The 14,491-nt window shown below is 36.8% G+C and overlaps 1 protein-coding gene across 2 annotated transcripts in view; it reads right to left on the bottom strand.

Annotated features, from left to right (window-relative positions):
* The window catches only part of Anxa1 (annexin A1), a 73,369-nt gene extending 59,397 nt beyond the window's left edge, over nt 1-13,972 (bottom strand). The window contains exon 1 of one of the 2 annotated variants that reach the window (XM_028770122.1): nt 13,923-13,972. The gene's annotated coding sequence lies outside the window, so the exon portion shown is untranslated. Of the gene's footprint in view, nt 1-9,276; nt 9,297-13,922 lie in introns of those variants that run through there. The other variant, XM_028770124.1, reaches the window with a different exon arrangement.
* Between the last annotated feature and the right edge of the window lie 519 nt (nt 13,973-14,491).

Below are 14,491 nucleotides of genomic sequence, written 5' to 3'. Positions count from 1 at the left end.
TCTCTCTCTCTCTCTCTCTCTCTCTCTCTCTCTCTCTCTCTCTCTCTCTCTCTCCTCTCTCCCTAACAGCTATGTCTCAATAGATAATTTCTCAGCTGTGTACTAGTCCCTGCCTACCTGCCTGCTGCGATTCACCCTATCATGCTAATGTATCATGCCCTTTGTAACTTTAAGCCCCCTTGTCCATCTCAGTAAGAGCATCCGCACTTGGCTGCTTGTGCTGAGAAACCAACAGTGTAATCAATCTCAACTGCAGAGAAAAGTCCCTCGATCCAGTTGTATATGTGTGGCGTCAATCTATTCCCGTGAGTACACCCTACCTGACATCTGTGTTTGCATTTCTGTCAATTCTCCTTTCCTCACACCCCAGTCTAAATTCCAGCACCTGTCCCACTTTCACACAGGACCGAGCACCACCTGGCATGCTGGGCTGCTTGTACTGAGAAATCAGTAATATACCCCATGCCATAATTAGGCTTTAGACTGTTGTAATCATTTTTAAAAGTGTACATCTTGATAAGAATATCCAGCAATTCTGCTAGATTGAAGTATACTTATAAATGTAATCAAACATTTTTTTTGTCTGTGAAAGGTAAATGTTTTCACACATTATATATTAGGCTATGTCCAATAGAATGTAGACCTTACTCATTGGGTTGAAGGACATTGCTTAACAATAACAAAACATTTGCTTTAGCAACATTTGAGACAATATTTTGGTCAGTAATCATATACTCTTAGTGGTAATAATACTATTGTCATTTTGTTACTAAGATAAAATTTCCCTTTCAATTTAATTGTTTGAAATTATGACCCATATTATTGATCATAATTATTGATGATTAATGATGTTAAATATTTGATCAATTGTGAGGCTCTCTAGACTTTAGTGTAGAAAATATGTCATTAACTAAGCTTTCAGTAGCAGACCCTGAATTAGATGTAAAAGTTGTGTGACTTGACATAAGGAGAATTTGATCAGAGATGTAAAGGACCTAGCTACATTAGCAACTCATATCAAAAAGCAAAGATGTGTGATTAACTCATTCTCCCCTCCTCCCCCTCCTCCTCCTCCTCCTGCTCCTCTTTCTCTTCCTCCTCCTCTGTCCCCTCTCCCTCTCCCTCTCTTCCTCCTCCTCCTCTCCCTCCTCCTCCTCTCCCTCCTCCTCTTCTTCCTCCTACTCCTTATAATTTTGTAACTTGAAGCTTTGAGGAACTCACAGTGAGAGTGGGAAAGGTGCAAAAGTTAGTCATATCTGGCTTCTTTTCATGGACAACGTCTCCACTGTGAGAACCCATCACTTTGTGGGTAGGATTACTCCTGAAATGCTGAAAAGATATCTAAGCTGCTCAGAACTTTAAAAAAGACCGAAATACTGGACTTATCTCCAATATTAATAATGGGTACAAATATTTTGTTTTCAGCCAAGTGAAGTTCCAGGTAATCCCTGGTCACAGCACATTTTAATGTCAGTAACTGAGGACCCAGTGCTGTATGCTCTCGTCATACCCGAGCCAACAGACGCTTTGAGGAATCTCAAGGTTTTAGGATGGAGTTACTGGAAATGGGATTTGAACTCAAGCCACCTGACTGAGTTCCGAGCACTTAGACAATGTACAGTGCTGCCACTGTATGCCCTTAGGAACTTAAGGAATTAACCCGTGAAAAACCACATAAGATTCTCAGCCTTAGGGATGGAATTCCTCAGATTACATTTCCGTTCTTAAATTCACCATCTTGAAAACTTGCTTGTTTTGCATCACTCCAATTGTCTTAGTTAGGGTTACTGTTGCTGTAACGAAACATCACAACCAAAAGCCACTTGGGGAAGAAAGGGTTTATTTGAGTCATGCCTCTATATCACTGTTTATCACTGAAGGCAGTCAGGGGGGCAACTTTAAACAGGGTGGGGACCTGGAGACAGGGGCTGATGCAAAGTCTGTAGAGGAATATTGCTTTCTGGTTTGCTCTTCCTGGCTTGCTCAGTCTGCTTTCTTATAGAACCCAGTACCAACTCCCACATTAATCACTAATTGAGAAAATTTCCTACAGGCTTGCCTACACTTTGATGTTATGAAGGCATTTTCTCTACTGAGGCTCCCTCCTCTTAGGTGACTCTAGCTTGTGTCCAGCCAATACTGTCAAAAACAAACCAAATCAAACCAACAAAACAAAATCTACCTCTAAGTTCCTGCTCTGTTTAAGCTCCTGCTCTGATTTCCTTCAATGATGAACAGCACCAACTATTAAAGGAGTGTCGAAGCATACAGCAGTGAGAACTTAAAGAACATTGTAATTTTAAGTAACAAGCAAAAAATGCAGTATTTTGATATCTTTAAGATATCTTTCAGCTGACACGATATGGGGGGGGGTCAGGTTAAACAATGTTTATTAGGCAAAACTAACATGATGTTTACTTGGTGATTCCATATTATATAAATGGACTGAAATTTACCTAAAAGAAACAAGTAAAAGATTGTCAATATATATAGTAAGATATTTAAGATAAGTTTGTTCTAAAACAGTCATATCAGAAATTATATTAAAACATCCAAGTTAATTCACCTATCAGGATTTAGGAATAGGAGATTTAAATGTGGCAGGTGACTTGCTTTATCTAATATTCATGTCCTAACTTGTCTACCAGGACAGGACTTGTCTATTTTTCATGTCTAGGATGTCAGTTCCAGGGAGGTTTTGGGAACTTAAACTTTATTAGACCCTTACCTAAAATGGAAGTCTTATTCCAAATAGTTTTTTATATTGGTTCAGGTTCTTCTCTTATGTTGGGGTCTATCTCATGGGGAACTTATACCATAAAAGCTTGTACACAGGTGCAGGAAGGGCTGTTGGGCAGTTGGTTTGAGTCCAAGATTATTGTGGGTAACTATACAAAACAGTTCTATTGACTTTCATCATGACTGGTTTCCAAGGGCCAAGAACATAACAGAATATGTAATCAATCTTGGCATTAGAAAGTTTTCTAGTAACAGCAAAAATGTATGAAAAAGTTTCCTTATAATAGCAGGTTAGCCAAGTAACTGTTACATAGGCCTTAACATTTGAGCTAGGCTTTAAAATTCCATCGAGGCCTTAAGATTTTACTTAGGTCTTACCATTCTATGTAGGCCTTAATATTTTTTTTAGGCCTTAATATTTTAACTAGTCCTTAACAATAACTGCAGAGGCAATATCATTAGCAAACTCACTGTGGTGATATATTATACAGATTATTTTATGTTTGGCCCAATATTTATGAAATTCTTTTACTATTCCAAAGCAGTCTAGAGACTCTGCATTACTTTAGATCTTCGGAACACTCTGCTTTGGGCCATAATAGAATGGAGCAAAACAGAATTTAGGCTTTCAAAATAATAAGAAAGATATTTTGGAAGCTTTCAATCATTTTAGCACAAAATAATTGCTATGAAATTGAGCAAGGTTTTGATTCCCAGTGCTGGACACTAGAGTGAGGAAGAAAATTTGATTGTGTATTCTGAGAATCTTCTGGAGACTGGATGAGCATCTGATATGAGGAGTAACTTAAGAAAATAGATGATTTCATGGAAATTAGAATTTAAAAGTCCTCATTTTAAGTGTCAAGGTAACCACTTTTAGCACTGAAGAATTATTATTTTTTCTCTAAAGAGGGAGGACTTAGGTTAAGACAAACTATGAGGATGCTTCCTCAAAATTTAATAATATCAGAGATACCAAAAATCGACTTTGACATCCAAGGGGGTAAACTGAGGCAGGTAGCCAATGGAGGTAAGTACTTAGAGCTGCTGACAGGGATTTGTTTAGATACTGTTGTCTATGGCAGCCAGAAGTTAGGAAATTATTCAGCAGACTTTTCATGGCTCACAATCTACATCTAGTTTGTAGATTACAAATTTACAACCTAAGTTTTTTTCCTAGGATGGTGATTGAATTGTTAATCTGCTCCAGAAGCAATGTCTGAAAAGAGATCAAGCACTATTACTTCGAGTGCCAGAGATACTGCCCAGTGAGGGACTGGAAGCCCCTCAGAATTGTTATACAATTCTTAGATGAAGAGAGAAAAAGGAGAGCTGCAAGCAGAGCAGAACTCCATAACAGCATGAGGTCCTCAGGTGTCCCAGGCACTCCCACTGAAGCTATGCTAACTGGCTGGCCGCATTTCATGAATTTTAAAGCTGGTTGTCTTGTCATACCTCCTGCAAGGTCCTGGCACAGGTAAATCTGTACTTTGGCTTGTGCATAGCAAATAGCAAACTCAGAAGATCTGTATACCACCCACTAGGTACTGACCTCAAGCCCAAGCCCACCCTCAATTTTATTGTGTAGTCATTTGAGCTGCTTCTTCTTCTTCTCCTTCTCCTTCTCCTTCTCCTTCTTCTTCTTCTTTTTTTTTTTTTTTTGGCATGGACAAAGGATATGCAGCAAATGCAGCACAAACACAAAGCTATAATCGAACAATGGGTTTCATGAGAAAGGAAGGGCAGAGGAATCATGCGAACATATCCATTGTGGTTGTATTGTATGATATAAATGCTAAGGATTTACTATTGATTCAATTTAGTGTATGGCATTCTGGACAATTTTCTATTAAAAGCCACAATGTTTATTATAATGGTCTCCGTGTTACACATTACAAGGTCTAAATCTGTCTATGTCTCTACTGACATAGTTAGCGATCAACGACTATATTTCTTTTTCTAGAAGAAAATGCCGTGATTAATTCATAGATCCTCCCAGAGGTTATACCATTTGGTACTGCTGGGTGATAGCTCCCCCTATTGGCCAAAAGCATCCATGACCTTAAGCATGGCAGACCACATCCCTCAAAATAGTCTGGGAAGGGCTTTGTTGATCTCTAAATGGGAACAAAACTAGACAAAGAAAAAATTACATAGAACCCATCTTAATCTTCATTTCCATCCCATTCACATAATCTTGACAAAGTCTAAAAAAAAAGAAAGAAAATAATGTGTTCAAAGGTAGTCTAGCCTTTCACATAGAAATATCTATGCGTACAAGTATTTACTCTAAGCCTCTATTACTGTATTTTAATTTTATCAACGCAAGAGGTTTGCTGAAATAAATAATGCCCATGTGAAGTTCAAAAGAAAGTAAAGTTTTCAGTCATCTTTTTCTTTCAAACTATTTCTTGAGCTATTGAAGTAATGTGAATAAAATGTGTTCTGTACGTGGGTCACTGCCAAATGCACAAAACAAGGAAGATTCCTGACTTCATTGAGGTAATACTCTAGTGGGGAGTGGGGCATGCTCACCTTAACTCATACCACCCTGGAACGGTGGTCTACAGCACATCTTACATAACTCCCAATGAGCCTTAATCATTTCCTCCATGACGTTTCCATATAGGAACCTTTAGATATACGACATTTAGTTATCTCCCTTAGTGCTGCTTAGAAACAGGATTTATCCTGTTCCTTAGTAAACCCAAGGCTCTTTTTCTAATTTCCACTGGTAATTTCAAATGAGTCCAAAAACCATTAAAGGAGAGATGCTGCGAAATTAAGAGAGTGTTATATGAAAAATATGACAATCAGTGGTGCTTATGAGCTGGAAGTCAGTGCCAGATAAGCCTACATAAAAGACATCCAATCACCCACGTAAGAGTCATAATTTTCATGACATTTCTTTTGCCCTCATTTACAGAGAATGGTGGAGAATTGCCAAGTAATGCATGATTTTCAAAATCCCAGAGACTTGGAAAGAGAAAGAAAGATAATCAGAACAAAAAGCACCGTACTGACTCTGGTGTGGGCTTGTGTTTGAGGTGACCTTCTGACACGGTCCAGTTGTTAAGCTATTCAGATGAGACTTTTGAAACCAAAAGCTAATCTCTCTAAAACTGCCTCAGGAAACTTTCATTTAAAATCTCAAAAACTGGTCACAGGATACTGTTTGGTGGTCATTTCCTTTGAGGATATTGTTTATTACAGCAAAGCAACCTGTCAGGGTGTGTGTGTGTGTGCGCGCGCGTGCGAGCGAGAGAGAGAGAGAGAGAGAGAGAGAGAGAGAGAGAGAGAGAGAGAGATCATGTCCTATGTTGCTCTAATTCACTGTACAAGTGCACTCAAAAATGAGCATCCTTAACAACTATTCTCTTCTGAAGTTTCAGGCTATGGACTGTGTTCCAGTGGCAAGCAGCAGAGATCATGTTTAGCTAATGTGGATCTGTTTTTTTTTATTAAAAATGTAAATTTGTTTTATGTATATGGGTAGTTTTCACAGAGACAATGGCAGAGAAGTAGTTAGTAAATAAGGGGAGTTTACACAGCAAAAACATAAACAAGGGAAATTTATGAATGTTACTTTCAGATTCTCTTCTGATTCAATGGCCGAGGGCAAAACTGTAGGTACACAGGTGTGTCATTTGGCCTGATTTCTGTGGCTCCAGGTACTTAGACCTGAGTGGAGAGAGTAACGGAATGAAGAACATACAAACAGGCAGACACGGGGAAAGCAGGGATCAGGTAGTCTGAACGTGGAATGAAGGAGACTCACTGCCACAGGAGCTCGGCATGGATACCATACAGAGTTGAAGAAAGAGGTAGGGTTACTTTGAACAGCTGCACTAGGCAGTAGGGTTAATTCCATACAGATAAACAAAGAGGCAGTGTTTGTGGAATACAGCTGGGAACAGTCTTCAAGCCATACAAATTCACGGGAAAGGCTTTAGTGAACAGTTTCTGCACACTGTAAATATTTGCACAGGCTCCCCAAGAAAGGCTTTTCCATTTACCTCTGAGCTACATCCCAAGGAAAGTTTTCTATATTTTTCTCATGAGTTTAAGGATATGGAGCTATCACCATGGCCACAAGCATCTCAACAACATACTGTCAATTAGGATTTCACTTACTCGGCTTCTGCTCCCTATGCCTGATGAAGCCCATAAAATAGAAGGAGAGCATTTGACTTCTGCAAGTTGGCATATGATCTCTGCAGCTGCACTGCCATGTCATGTTTTCACCTCTATAGACATGCAATGCACAGGTGTGCCTGAGAATGTGTGTGTGTGTGTGTGTGTGTGTGCATGCATGCAGACACGTGCAGATATACACACTACACTTTAAAGGAATGAATAAATGAATGAGTGAATGGTGTATTTTGGCCACCAACTTGTTTGATTGCAAACCATAGCTGACTGTTCTTCATGACTACATTTATTCAGTGGATATTCTAGCATGATGTTTTTTATAACTCATGGGTACTTTAAAACTATAAGACTACAGCTGATTTTGAAGTATCTTTTTCTGTCAAATAAATAAGTATACACGGTGATAAAAGGAGATATTATCCTGATGGAAATTGCATTTTCTGCTCTTCTACCTTCTTCCAATATCTATAGGTTCTGATAAAAGACAAAGAGCTTATGGAAGAAAAATTCCTATTTAACACACACTAAAAAGAGAGAAAGGGTGGCTATGAAACATATTCCTGACTCTCATAGTGGAGCCTGGAGATGGATAGTAAGAATATTATGCATATTCTTGCCATGTCATAACCAACATTACATTTCTAGGTTCCATATGTGATATCCACACCTTTCAGCCTCAGTTTATGAAGTGGAATGTTAGGTTTCAAGATAGAAAAAAAAAAAACAGAGAAGAATCTTAAGAGAAACCCTGGACTTCTCAGAATGCAGTAAGAAAAGTCATGTAGACCAGTCATATTGGTTCGGACTTTTAATCCCAGTGCTTGGGAAGCTGAGATAGGAGGTTCATGACTTTAAGGCAGGCCTAGGGTACATAATGAGACTCTGTCTCAAACAAAAGAAATGAAAGGGAACGGGAAAGAAAGAAAACGAAAGGGTACAAATCTATCATGGAAAAGAAGAAAGAAACTAAAAATCAAACCACAACTCGTTCAAAAGTTATTCCTGTCAGAGATGATTAAGCTTAGTAACATTTGAGTCAGGTATGGGTAGAGAGAAGCAGGCATGCCAGTCTCCAGGAGAACTAGAGCTAGAGTTAACTATAATGTTAGCAAGTCCTTCATTTGTTGTAGACTGCATATTGTATCCTATTGGAAAATATCAGGGAAAAGTGGACCCAGATAATGGAAATGCTTGTTACCTAACTTCAGCATCATTGAACAAAGTGGGAGCATCTGATGGGAGGGACACACAATGAGGAAAAAAGAAGAGGGAGATGCCTGCTTGGTCATTCAGTTTGTGAAATTGTTTTGACAGATGGAAGGAGAGTCAGCTTAAAAATATACGCTATGTGAATTGGCTCATTGAACTTTTAGGCTGATTCATGGGAATCTCAGAATCCCTTATTTTAGTTGGAGGCTAAAGGAATGTTTCTGTACAAATACATAGGTATGTGCACATACTCACATGCAGACACCACACACATGCACATGCACGCACACACACAAATTTTGTATGGTTGTTAATTTATGATACTTTAGACATTGATAACACTGATAGTTGACAATATTCCAATTGAAAGACATTTAATACATCTAACATACTGTGGACATCACAGACTAGCAGAAGTATAAGCTGTAGCTCATTGGTTGTTTCCTTTCATGATCCTGTGGCTAGTTGAGACTTGAACCTAGATACTACTACCCAACCCCAAGAGACAGCATCATGCTACTGCATCTGGCTAGCTCTAGAAATAATAAAAATTCAAAGCATTATTTCTCCTGAATATCTTTGACTGTCGTACCATTGTAAAAACAATCAAGGCATCAGAAATCAGACTAATCTATATATGTGATATGCATCTCAGGCAGACTGTGGAATACCTCATGAATAATTTCATAGTAATCGTAACCAAAACCACCTTCTACAAAAATTTATCCATTAGGCCATTTTAAATAAAATATTCTTTATTCCTGTGAACAGCAACATATTTTATATAATATACGCTTACATTTTATATCTCTTTTGATTTATTCTTTCCTTTGCTGTATATTCATTGAGCATAGGACTGGGTTACATAAGGATGTTTCACACAACCAAATAATGTACTTTGGTCTTGTACATAATCCTAGCTTCTTTTATCTCCCCAATCTCCAACACTGGGGTTCTGTGTTTCCCTAGTCAATTCTTCTACTTCCAGGCAATGGGTACATATATGACTTGACATAACTATATAAAGTCTAGGGACCACAAATCAGAAAACATATGCCATTTTTGTAACTTGATATGAATATCTTGTCTTTTATCCATTTTATTCCAGACGTTATAACTTTGTTTTGGTCTTTGCTGTGGTGAAAAATAGAAAGCCTGGATAACCATTTTAAATACCTGTTTGTTGTCTAGTAATTTCCTCTGAGTTGGTAGATTCCATCTTAGGGAGAAACTTGTTAAAAGACAGGATGCTGAAAGAGGAGATGAAACATTTCAACCTGAAGGGAAGTGCCTTAAGACACAGGATGTAAAACAATGAGATACTGGAAGGAGAGGTCAAACTCTCCAACCTTTAAAGAGCTTCTTAAACTCAGGAAATAAACAACTGAATAACTTCAGGAAGTCCCTGAAACTGACAAGATTCACTGCTGCCATCCTTCCCAAAGCATATATAATTGTTTGTTGTGTAATTTGAGAGCTAAGACTTTAGCTTCATTTATTCCAACATATTTATACAAATTTCTATGTATCATTTGTTAAAGTGACTGTCCTTTCTGCAATGTGTATTTTTGGTATTTTTCTTTAAAGTAAAATGACTTTAGCTTATTGGGCTTATATCTGGATATTCTAATCTGTTCCTTTTAGATTTCTGTGTCTGTTTTTGTGCTAATTCCATGCTGTTTTATTTCCATGGCTTAGTGAAATGTAAGGTAAAATCAGGGATGATGATATTGCCAACATTATTCATTTTGCTTAGGCTTGCTTTGTCTATAGGGTAACTTTTACACTTCCAAATAAATTTAGAGATTATTTTTCTATTTGTGAAGTATTCCATTGCATTTTTAATATTTTTATGGGATTGTATTGAATCAGTAGGTCACTTTTGTTGAGTCATTTCCACAATGTTAGATATTCGACTCTATTAGTTTTTAGGAAATATGACTAGCAGTTGTATAATTGAGTCATATAGCAGTTCTGTTTTTAATTTTTTTGAGAAATTTCTATAGCAATCTACATAGTGGCTGTACTGAGTTACAATCCCACCAGCAATAGTTTCCTCTTTTCTAGAAACTTCACCAGCATTTGTCCTTGTCATTTCTCTTGATAATAGCCATTGTGACTGGGATGAAATGCAATCTCAAAATCATATCAATTCAAATTTCTCTGATGGCTAATGATTTGGAATACTTTTATAAGTATCTAGTGGACATTGTGTTTTCTCTGTTGAGAACTTTCAATTTCATAGGTTAACCTATTTATCCTATTTATTGATTGACTTTTGTTTTTGGCTTTGATGTTTAATATTTCTAGTTCTTTATATAGGCTTCCTGCCTGCCAGATTAATAGCTGCCTTAGATTGTCTCCTATATTTTAGTTTCTCTGCAGATAATCAATCTCTCTCTCTCTCTCCCTCTCTCTCTCTCTCTCTCTCTCTCTCTCTGTCTCTCTCTCTCTCTCACACACACACACACACACACACTTTGGGGCCTTATTTTGTGCTATGGGAGTTTTGTTCAGAAAGTTCTTACCTACAGACATTTTTAAGTGTTTTCCTAGCAGTTTTGCTTTTAAACTAAAGCCTTTCATCTAATTGGAACCAATTTTTGTGCAGAGTGACAGATTCGAATGCTTTCATTCTCTATATGGATGTCCAGTTTTACCACACCATTTCTTAAATTAGCTGTTGAATTTTCAGCCTATGTTTGTGACAGCTGTTTAAAAAATTATATAGCCACAGCTATGAGAATTATATCCTATTATATTGTTCTACATGATTTTTTGTCTGCCATTACCATGTAATCTTTGGCCTATGGCTCTGTGGTGTGTCGTAAGATCAAGTGGTATGATATGTATAGCTGCATTCTTTTTGTTAAGAACTCTCATGTATTTCCATGTGAAGATAAGGAGAGAAATGTCTCCTCTTCTAACTTTTACAGGGATGAATAGAGAATAATCATTAAAGTTAATCTTTTTCCAACAAGACTAGGAGTTTTCAAAGAATTCTATTTTAGCCATTAAGTAGTCCTTTGTCATTTGAGTCAAACAGAAAAAGTAAAAAAATAAAAAAATCAATTAATGGGGTAGATTTTGAGATGACTGAAAAATTTAAAAACCATTGTTTTGAACTACAGTACTTTCTTATTCTGTATAACAATGAACTATTTCTCTATCATATTGTACCATGTGACTAAAATGTGGCATGACTATGTTGTCCCATATATGCCATCTTAATGATTAGAGACAAAATTTAACAAACAAACAAACAAACAAACAAAAACCATTTCCACAGCCAAAGTTGCCAAAGTTGCCAAAGTTGTACCTCACTAATGTCATGATCTCTGTTTGTTAGCTTGCTGCCCATCCTGTCCACTACAGCTTCTGAATCTTATTTAAATCATTACAGGAGATGCACGCCCGGGGAATAAATAAAATTTTCCCAAAACTGTGATGCCTTCAGATGGTCAACAGAAGTGGCTCAAGTCTTCTCTGTGGTGATATAAGGCCACAGTTTACAAAACTGACACTTCAAATGTTGTACAAATTTGACTATGAATTAGTTAACATTTCTATTGCTGGGATTACATAAAATATATAAATTATAGGTTTTTTTTAATACTTCCTGGTAGTATTCCATCACTGAGAGTTTAGAACAAGAACTCAGGGCAGGCCTAGAGTCAGGAACTGAAGCAGAAGGCATATGCTGCTTACTAGCATGTTCACCAGGGCCTGCTCAACCTGGTTTCTCCTGCAATTCAGTATCAATGGTCCTGGAATGACACCATCACCCATGGGGTGGGCTTCCACATCAGACATTAATTAAGAAAATTGTCAACAGATTTATCTATAGGGCAACTTTCGGAAGCATTTTCTTAATTAAGATTCTGTCATTCCATATATGCTTAGGTTTGTGTCAACTAAAAAAAAAATCACTTAGGATACTCATCCACCATGTTCACCAGACTTCTGACTCAAATTTTCCACCTTTCCAAGTACCTATAACCAGCAGGATTCTAAAAGTGCTCTCAAGGCTTACTGACTCCAGAAACACTGGCATTTATGTTACAAGAATAAAGAAACAGCACTAGCTGGCAAATATGTGACAATCATTAGGATTCTCATTTTGATTGGTAAAGATGTGTTTGACACTTGCTATAATCATTTAAAATTCATTGTCCTAAACTGCAACCTAGTGAAATCAGTTGGATTTACTATAGTGAAATGTTAGCTGTTAATATTTGTCTAAAGAAAATATAAAAATAGAATCCCACTGGGCTGAGCATGTGACTCAGGGGTAGAACACTTGCCTATCATTGTAACCCCTGTTGGCTATAAAGACAAGTACCAAAAATAGCACTAATATAGACTGTACCATTATTCTATGCAACTAGCATGTACAGTAATGCTTTGATTGCCCTGTGATGTGTGTAATATTTATTGAAGCAGTATCATGTTCATTTGAATAAAATCATGTTTTAAACGTCAAGAGAAAAACACAACTATAAATCTGAAATTTATTTTGGTTTCATGATACTTGGAGTTATCTAAGGTCTACGAATAAAAAAAAAAAGTCCTAAAATTGTCATTGGTCAATCAAAATATTCAGAGTTTTTCAAGAACTCAAGGTTGACATGAAACGTTCTCTCCTTTAAACTCATGCCGAGATTTAGTTCCAATATAACTGTATGGAGAGGTAAGACTATCAGGCCATTAAAGTCTTTGTGGGCAGGTTTAATCCATTAAAAACATTACGAAGAGGCTTTCCAGGTGGATAACTGTTCTGTTTTACACGGTGACATCAAGCAGACCTTTGTTGAGTGTGTGGATCCCTGGATACTGCACTTTTAGTCTCCAAAATAAAAGAGCACTGCGCCATATATTAGATCCCAGCTACCCAAAATGGACAAGAAGCTTACCTATTCATTTATTTAGTCAGTGTTGACTGTCAAGGAAGGGGTGAATTCCCTTTAATAAATAGTTCTCTGACATTTGTCTCACTTCATCAATATAGAGAATAGCTAGAAATTTCTCTGGAATATACTTCCTGATATCGTTTAAAATCTATGTGTGGAGCCATGTAAAGTAATGATAAAACCTTACTCCTTCAAATAAGTACCAAGCTACCTTAAAAAGTTAAAATATATAAAAGCAACACACTCTTGGTTATAACCCCAGATCATTTGCTAGAATATTTCTAGAGTATTTTAAAATAATATTTCAAAACCACATTTCAGAATTTATTTGGCATTTTATAATTGTTTTTTTAAATAGGTGAACTTTAATGTCGATTTTAGCATATGGTATCACAATATTGTTGGCTCTACCTTCTAGATTACATGGCAAAACATTGTTAGTCTTAAATTTAAGCTAAACTTGTTTTTCCTTCAGATTATTAACACGGTGACAGAAGGAGAAGTTATAAATAAAACAAGCTTTATCCAAATTAGGAAGCACTAACAAAGAGAACTTACAAAGTGAAAGTGAACCAAGAAGATTGCATTGCTCTCAAGAAACAATGTTTATTAAGACTTTAGAAAGCATGCTGTTTGTAAAACTATCTGCATCTCTGGACATAAGGACCTAAAAATCAAGGACATTTTCCTATTACTTATCTTTGTTGTCTCATGCATGATACTGTCCAAATGTTGGCTCACCAATCAGAGTAGACAAGAGCAGTGAAAATATATATAATTAAGTTATTAGGAAAAAATCATGAGTACTGATAATCCTTGATCTAAATTGCATTGTAAACATAATATTGTAACTCAAAATTTAATGTTCATTTCCTGTCCAATCTTATGGAACAGTAAACTGTGCAGTGTTACCTGTTTCTTCATGAATCCACTTCCAACCAGGAGCTGTGGCTCTTCGATTGCCCAGCATGGAATGAAAACACTGGACCATGAGGTCAGCCAGGACAACATCAGCATTCAAGTTTCGAAGTATTGCCTTTAAAAATGGAATCATACCGATTTTTGGATCATTGTAAAGTAAATAAGAAGAAAATGGAAGCACCATGAATTGAGGGACTATCTGGACAATAATTTCATTAAAAAGGATGGTGAGCAGCAAAGCAAGGCTTTTAACACTGTCTTTTTTGTACCCTTCACTGCAATCAATGCTATGCATTCTGTCCTGAGCAGAGTTGAAGAGTTGATGAGCACATTGAATTAATCAGAGGTTTAATTTCTGCATGGGCTCCCTGTTCCAAATCTCTCATTGGCCTTTAATTAAAGCAGATAATTATATTTCAAATCCTAGAAGCAAAAAAAAAATGATAGATTACTATCTCTAGTGTTAAAAAGTCATTCAAAACAAATGCTGTAATTATGTTGGCTATTATTGACTTTGTACATAAATTGTTTATGAAATATCTTATAGTTGTTGTGAATGT

The sequence above is a fragment of the Grammomys surdaster genome, unplaced genomic scaffold (assembly GCF_004785775.1).
Source record: "Grammomys surdaster isolate TR1022 unplaced genomic scaffold, NIH_TR_1.0 198, whole genome shotgun sequence".
Lineage (NCBI taxonomy): Eukaryota > Metazoa > Chordata > Mammalia > Rodentia > Muridae > Grammomys > Grammomys surdaster.
This window is presented reverse-complemented; position numbering and strand designations above follow the sequence as displayed.